The sequence below is a fragment of the Muscardinus avellanarius genome, assembly GCF_963383645.1.
Source record: "Muscardinus avellanarius genome assembly, chromosome: 3".
In the NCBI taxonomy this organism is placed as follows: domain Eukaryota; kingdom Metazoa; phylum Chordata; class Mammalia; order Rodentia; family Gliridae; genus Muscardinus; species Muscardinus avellanarius.
Genome location: NC_137788.1, coordinates 26,255,396 through 26,263,984, shown reverse-complemented (window position 1 = coordinate 26,263,984; position 8,589 = coordinate 26,255,396).

The window sequence follows — 8,589 nt, the reverse complement described above, 5'->3', positions numbered from 1 at the left end:
AAAGCCAGTTAAGTATAACTCTATTTTGGTATGTGGGTGTGGCAATGGGGATTGAATCCCAGAGCATTCTACTTCCAAACTACACACCCAGCACTATTTTTTTTTTTAATTTGAAAACAGGGTCTCACTAATTTGATGAGAGTCTCACTACTTGTTGAGACTGCCTCGAAGCTGTGATCCTCCTGTCTTGCCTTCCCAAGTACTAGGAATACAAGTGTGTGGCCTCTTGCCCAGCTAGTATAGCTCTATTAAGAGAGGTTTTAAACTGGGCGTGGTGGCACACACTTGTAATCCTAATGCTTGGGAGGCTGAGACAGGAGGATCACACAGGTTAGAAGCCAGCCTCAGCTACTTAGTGAGGCTCTCAGCAACTTAGTGAGACCCTGTTTCCAAATAAAGTATAAAATAGGTCTGGGAGTATAGCCCAGAGGTAGAAAAGCCCCTGAGTTCCATCCTTAGTACGAGAGAGAGAGAGAGAGAGAGAGAGAGAGAGAGAGAGAGAGGGAGAAAGAGAGATAGATTTTCTAATAAATTTACTCCAAACTATGAAACTAGATTTAGTATCTTAGAGCAAGTGTATGGGACTGCCTACTGAATCCCAAGGAAGTGTTTCCTGCTCCTTTACCTAAAGAATTTGATTATGTCTTAATTAAGAAATCATCCTCATTGCTGGAAAAATCAAGGTCCTTCTGGCCCCTTGGCCAGAAGCAAAGTCCAAATTTAGCATGTTCTGGGTGATGAAGAGCAGACAAAAATAGGGAAGAGTAGGTCTACCCAGGAAGTTTGTGTTTTGTTTAATGAAAAAGCTGGGGACTATTTATGGAGGTGGAGTCAGAGGGTACTAAGAAAAGACTGGATACAATTTTAGATCAAAACAAATTGATTGATTTGAGTGCACTTACAGGCAATTCTGCATCCCGTGTGGTCCCTCTGACAGCGAGCAGCTGTTACTCTAACAATCTGAAGTGTTGCTCTATGCAAAACTGGATACCAGACTGACCCATCAATTTGTTTGAGAGTGGAAATCTCCTGGCATAAATTAAAGGAAGAAATTCAAAGGTGTTAAGAAGCAAGAATGATTTATTGGGTCTATATATATACTTATATCTTATTGGCCAACCCAATAATTATATTCTTTGAAAAGGCCCCAAATTCACCTTCATTACGTAGGCTTAAGGAGAATAGATGAGAGGAGTGCCTAAATCATTTAAAAGCGCTGTACTGACCGTCCTCTCTAAGCCAGGAAAAGTGGTGGATGGGTCCACAGTTAAAAGTACACAGACCCCCAAGGACAGTAGGAGGACTCTGGGTCTGCAGAGGCTGGTGGTGGCAGCTGTCCATCCCATACACATTGGGAAGAGTTACCGATAAGCAGAAGGGTTGACAAGAGGTCAAAATAACTTGATCTACAGAAATCTCTGGAAACAACTAATCGATTGTGGAAAGCCTACCAAGTTCCTCTTAACTCCTGTGTGTGTGTGTGTGTGTGTGTGTGTGTGTGTGTGTGTGCGCTCACGCACGCGCACACGCATTCTCTTGGGGATTGAACTACACCCTTAGCTCTTTTTATTCTTTATTTTGAGACAGGATCTTGCTAAATTGCTGAGGCTGACCTCAAACCTGCAATCCTCCTCCTATCTCAGCCTCCCAAGTACTGTGATTAAAGGCATGTGCCACCATGCTTAGCATCCCGCTTAACTAATATGTCAATTACAGAAGAGGGAAAAAAAGAATGTCTATGTCTGGTAAACAGAAGCTAACCTATCTTCACACAATGGATATCTATCTATATCTATATCTATAATCTCTCATGCAGTTCCCATACATGAATCAATTCACAGGTGCAATAACAATTAGATAAAAGGAAAATACAGCAGGAATCTTAAGGAAAGACCTAATAATAACAAATAATAATAACACAATTCTAAGCCAGGCGTGGTGGCCCACGCCTGTAATCCCAGGATTCGGGAGGCTGAGACCGGAGGAAGGTGGTTCGCAGACACTTAGGCCCTCTGCAACTCAGTGAGACCAGGTTTCAAAATAAAGAATAAAGAATAGGGCAGGAGCTATAGCTCGGAGGTCGAATGCCCCTGGGTTCCATCCCCAGACCACGGAAAAAAAAAATAATAATAACACAAGTTCGAACTATGGATCTTTCTTCTGATCTTTTTCAAAGGACCTCTTCTCTCATGCAAATACCAAAAGCTAGCTGGGTGTGGTGGCACACGCTTGTAATCCCAGTACTTGGGAGGCTGAGACAGGAGGATCTTAGGTTCAGAGCCAGCCTCAACTACTTAGTGAGGCCCTGGGTTCAATCTCCAGTAACACACACACACACACACACACACACGCACGCACGCACACACGCACGCACGCTCGCATGCACACACACGCCTGGGTTAGATACCAGCTAATACTTTGGCACACAGGGCACCACAACACCAAGACCGTACGAGACAGAGTGGTCCACAGGAAGCAGCGTACATTCTAGTCTAGTGCAGTCTTTCTCCCTTAGCAGACACCTAGCTCAAGCCAGGGGCCGAGTGAAGAAGTAGTTCAAGACTTTGTTTGTTTATTTTGTTTTCTTGTTTTTGTTTTGCGGTAGTAGGGATGGAACCCGGAGGCATTCGACCTCCAAGCCACAGCCCCAGCCCTATCTATCTATCTATCATCTATTTATTTATTATTTAGTTTTGCAAGAATGGGGAAATGGGGATGTAACTCAGGGGCATTTGACCTCCAAGCTACAACCCCTGCCCTATTTTTTTATTCTTTATTTGGAAACAGGGTCTCACTAAGTTGCAGAGGGCCTCACTAAGTAGCTGAGGCTGTCCACGAACCTGGATCCTCCAGTCTCAGCCTCCTGAATGCTGGGATTACAAGGGTGCGCCACCACGCCCGGCTAGTTCAAGACTTTTTTTTTTTTTTTTGTAGTACTGGGTGGGGTTCCTGGAAGCCCTTCTACCTTCGGGCTACACTCCCAGACCTATTTTATGTTTTTTATTTGGAAACGGGGTCTCAAACCAGCGCAGCTGGCTTCAAACCTGCGCCATCCTCCTGTTTCTGCCTCCCAAGCACGGGGATTTACAAGCGTGCGCCACCACGCCCGGCTCTAGTTCAAGACTTTTTGACTCACTCAGAAAGTATTTGCATCTTGGCCCATGATTGTAGGGAGGGGAGGCATGTTAGCGTCCAAGGGAGAAACACCTATATCAAGTGACATAATTTTTCCATCAAACTGGAAGTTGAAACTTTTACTCAAACACTTTATATATCTCATGCCTTGAAACAGAGAGGTAAAAAAAAAAAGAGATAAATTGATGCCGGGCATGGTGGTATACGCTTGTAATCCTAGCATTCAGGAGGCTGAGACAGGAGGATCACAGTTCATGGACAGCCTCAGCTACTTAGTGAGGCCCTTTGCAATTCAGTGAGACTCGGTTTCAAAATAAAGAATAAAAAATAGGGCATGGGGGGTGTAGCTAGGAGGTTAAATGCCCCTGGGTTCCATCCCCAGACCCGCAAAAATAAAAAAAGTATCTTTGAGAATTTTATTTTTATTTATTTTGTGGTATGGAGGATGGAACTCAAGGTCGTTCTTCCTCTGAGCTATTTTTTTCTTTTATTTTGCAGCCCTATTTTTTTCTTTTATTTTGAAACAAGGTCTCACTAAGTTGCAGAGGGCCCAACTAAGTAGCCGAGGCTGGCCATGATCCTGTTATCTTCCTGTCTCTGCCTCCCAAGCACAGAGATTGCAAGCATATGCTACCACACCTGGCTAATTTTTTAAAAATATTTTGAATCAGGGTCTCATTAAATTGCAGAAGGCCCCACCAAATTGTTGAGGTTGGCCATGAACCTGTGATCCTCCTGTCTCAGCTTCCCAAGTCCTAGGATTAGAAGTTTGCATGACTACATCTGGTTTACCCCAGCCCTTTTAATTTTTATTTTATGTATTTATTTTGGTGCTGGGAATTGAACCCAGAAGCATTCTACATCCAAGCTATGCCCCCGGCCCAATTTTATTTCTTTATTTGGAAACAGGGTCTCACTAGGTTACTGAGACCTGAGACTGTCCTTTAATCTGTGATCCTCCTGCCTCAGCCTCCCAATCACTGGAACTATAGATGGGTGCCTCCATACTTTCCTTCCCATTTTCTACCACTCTTGTCCAGGTGGTTGTCCAGAGAGATTAATTTCACCCTTTTGTCGTGGGTTTCAGATTATTAAGAAGGGATGGAAAGTTAGAGGAGGAAGGTCAAGAGTTAGGGTGCCTTACTCGGGGAGTAATTAAAATGTTTCAGCCTGGCGTAGTGGTACATGTTTGTAATCCCAGTACTCGGGAGGCTGAGGTCAGAGGATCACAGATTCAGAGCCAGCCTCAGCAAATTAGAGAGGCTCTCAGCAACATAGTATGACCTTGTTTCCAAATAGAGAAATAAAGTTGGTTTAGGACCTCACTTGGAGGTGTAGAAAGTCTCTGGGTTTGATCTCCAGGACCAAAAAAATTTTTTTTGTTTAATTTCAACTGTAGAAGTGATAGCTGTTGCCAGGCGTGGTGACGCACAGCTGTACTCCCAGGACTCGGGAGGCTGAGACAGGAGGATGGCAGTTTCATGGCCAAGTTGAGCTCTTAGTGAGGCTCTCTGCAACTCAGTGAGACCTTGTTTCAAAATAAAGAATAAAAAATAGGGCTGGGGGTGTTACTTGGAAGTAGAATGCCCCTGAGTTCCATCTTCAGTAATGCAAATAAATAAATAAATAAATAAATAAATAAATAAATAAATAAATAATAAAATAGGGTTGGGGTGTAGCTCAGAGGTAGAATGCCCCTGGGTTCCATTCCCAGTACTGCAAAAATAATTAATAATTAATTAATTAAAATAGGGCTGGGGTGTAGCTTAGAGGTAGAATACCCCTGGGTTCAATTCCTGTACTGGAAAAAAAAAAATAGGTCTGGCGCTGGGTGTGGTGGCGCACGCTTGTAATCCCCACGCTTGGGAGGCAGAGACAGGAGGATCACGCAGGTTCGAAGCCAGCCGCGCTGGTTTAAGAGACCCTGTTTCCAAATATAAAAAAGTATAAAATAGGTATGGGAGTGTAGCCCGGAGGTGGAAGGGCTTCCAGGAACCCCAGTACCACCAAAACAAAACAAAACAAAACAAAAAAAACAAAAAACGTCAGGAGGTGTAGCTCAGAGGTAAAATGCTTCTGGGATTAATCCCTAGTGCCCCCCCCTCACACACACACACACACACACACACACACACACACACACACACACAATAAGTATGTAAATAAATAAATAAATAAATAAATAAATAAATGGTATATGCTTTATGTTAGTTGAGAAGCAAGTCTTTGGGTCACTTTTTTTTGGGGGGGGGTACTGGGGGTGGAACCCAGAGGCGTTCTACCTCCGGGCTATACTCCCAGACCTTTTTTTATATTTTATTTGGAAACGGGGTCTCACTAAGTTGCTGAAAGCCTCACTCAGTAGCTGAGGCTGGCTTCGAACCTGTGCGATCCTCCTGTCTCAGCCTCCCAAGTGCGGGGATTACAAGCGTGCGCCTCCAACGCCCAGCTTGGGTCACTTTTAGCCAACGTGTACCCCTGGGGTGGAGGGAAGTGACCTGTGTCCTCTACAAAAGTACTGAGTCTAGATCTTCCTCTACCCATTCCTAGATATACTCAGACGGCCTGTTAAGAATGACGTGTGAATCCCCAAAACAGTGCTGATGGCAAGGATGCTGGAAAGACGTGATGACAGCAATTTTACCACAGGAGAGAACCAGGCATAGGAAGATAACGCGGGGTACACCTGTGGCCAGCCCACAGCGCCACCTCCTGGGCGCCGGTGACAGCGCCTCCGCCAGAGCCAAGGTCCAGCTCTTCTAGAAGCAACAGCCTTTCCTCTTTGGACCAAAAGCTCTACTTTGAAAGCTTCTACTCTGAAATAAATATTTTTCTTTCTCTTCCTTTCCCCTGTTCAGCATTATTGTTTATAGGTGGTTACATAGAAAGATTAACTTCACCATTTAGTCACTGATCATAGATCCTATTAAAAAAAAAAAAAAGTGAGCCGGGTGTGGTGGCGCACGCTTGTAATCCTCGCGCTTGGGAGGCTGAGACAGGAGGATCACACGGGTTCGAAGCCAGCCTCAGCTCCTTAGTGAGGCTCTCAGCAACTTAGTGAGACCCTGTTTCCAAATAAAGTATAAAGTAGGTCTGGGAGTATAGCCCGGAGGAAGAACGCTCCTGGGTTCCACCCCCAGTACCAAAAAAAAAAAAAAAAAAAAAAAAAAAGTCACTTTCCAGTATCATTCCTCAGCTAGCTGCTTGAGATAGCCCCTACCCCTGATCACCAGAGAATCACACCGATCTGCCCTGCCTGGCACGCGCAGCGGCTTCCCGCGAACGAGTACACAGCACCCCCTGGTGGCACCTGGAGGCAGGGCTCCTGGGAACCGGAACCAGAATCCTGGGGCAAGAATACTGCGGTGGATGAAAGGAAAGGTCTGAGGATCAAAGATGATGGGGTGAATTTACACACTTTTTTTTTTTTTTTTGTGGTACTGGGGGTGGAACCCAGAGGCTTTCTACTTCCGGACCTTTTTTATATTTTATTTGGAAACAGGGTCTCACTAGTTGCTGAGAGCCTCATTAAGTAGCTGAGGCTGGCCTCGAACCCGAACCCGTGCGATCCTCCTGTCTCAGCCTCCCAAGCGCGGGGATTACAAGCGTGTGCCACCACGCCCCGCTTGAATTTACACACTTTCATTCCTTGCCTAGGAGCTTCACCACACCGAAGAGGTCCCAAGGAGGATGGAAAAACTGAGTTACAGACAGAAAAAGATCAGTACCTATAGCCAATATTAAAATTCTGCTCTCAGCCTGGCAAGGTGACCAAGCTCTGTAAGTACTTGGGAGGTTGAGACAGGAGGATTGCAGGTTCAAGGACAGCTTCTGTAACATAGTGAAAATCTGTTTCACATTTTTAAAAAATTAGAAAAGGGCTGGGGGTGTAGCTCAGAGCTAGAATGCCTGTGAGTTTAATCCCCAGTACCAAAATAAATAAGTCAATAAATAAATAATCTCGGCGTGGTGGTACACAACTGTAACCCCAGTACTTGGGCAGCTGGGAGAGGAGAATCATAGGTTCAAGGACAGTCTCAGCAAGTAGTGAGACTCTCATCAACCTAGCAAGACCCTGTTTCAAAATAAAAATAAAGGGGCTGGGAAGTAGCTTAGTGGCAAAGCGCCTGTGCCTGCTTTGCAGGTGCAGTGCTCCTGAGTTCAGTCCCTGGTGCCAAAAAGACAAAAGAAAATAATCCCTTAAAAAAAAAATAAGCTAAGAACAAAATAAAAATAAAAGCTGGGCATGGTGGCACATGCGTAGTTTTTGTTGTTGTTACTGTTGTTGTTGTTGTTTTTGGTCACTGGGGTTCCTGGAAGCCCTTCTACCACGGGGCTACACTCCTAGACCTATTTTTTATTTTTTTTATTTGGAAACAGAGTCTCTTAAACCAGCAAGGCTGACTTCGAGCCAGCGCGATCCTCCTGTCTCCACCTCCCAATCGCACGGATTACAAACGTGTGCCACCACGCCCGGCCTGTGCCACATGCTTGTAATCCCAGCATCCCGGAGGCTGAGACTGGAGGATCGCAGTTTGCACGCAGCCTCAGCTACTTAGCAAAGCCAGTAAGACCCTGTTTAAAAAAAATAAAAAGACTAAGCCGGGTGTGGTGGTGCATGCTTGTAATCCCTGTTTCTTTCTTTCTTTTTTTTTTTTTTTTGGTGGTGGTACTGGGGTTCCTGGAAGCCCTTCTACCTCCGGGCTACACTCCCAGACCTATTTTTATACTTTTTTATTTAGAAACAGGATCTCTTAAACCAGCGAGGCTGGCTTTGAACCTGTGTGATCCTCCTGTCTCCACCTCCTTTCTTAACTAAATGTCTTTCTTTTTTTCTTGTCTAATATCCCTGACTAGAATATGTAGTACAATGTTGACTAGAAAGCTGACATTCTTGGATTGTTTCTTTTTTTGGGGGGGGAGAGGTCTGGGGATGGAACCCAGGGGCATTTAACTTCCGAGCTACACCCCCTGCTCTATTTTTTATTCTTTATTTTGAAACCGGGTCTCACTGAGTTGTAGAGGGCCTCACTAAGTAGCTGAGGCTGTCTGCAAACCGCGATCCTCCAGGTCTCAGCCTCCCGAATGCTGGGATTACAAGTGTGCGCCACCACGCCCGGCAAGAGACCCTGTTTCAAAAATAAAGAATAAAAAATAGGGCTGCGTGTATAGCTCAGAGGTAGAATGCCCCTGGGTTCCACCTCCAGTACTACAATATAAATAAATAAATAAATAAATAAATAAATAAATAAGACTAAAAAATAACCGCAATCCTCCTGTCTCCGCCTCCCAAATGCTGGGATTACAAATTTGCACTACCATGCTTGGCTTATATTCTTCAGCCTTACAACAACCAGGCTTAGTATTCTCATTTTAAGGACAAATGTTCTAGAGACCAGGGAAGTTTTTCCCCAAGGCCATACTGCTGATAAGCGGGTAAACTAGGGTTTGAAT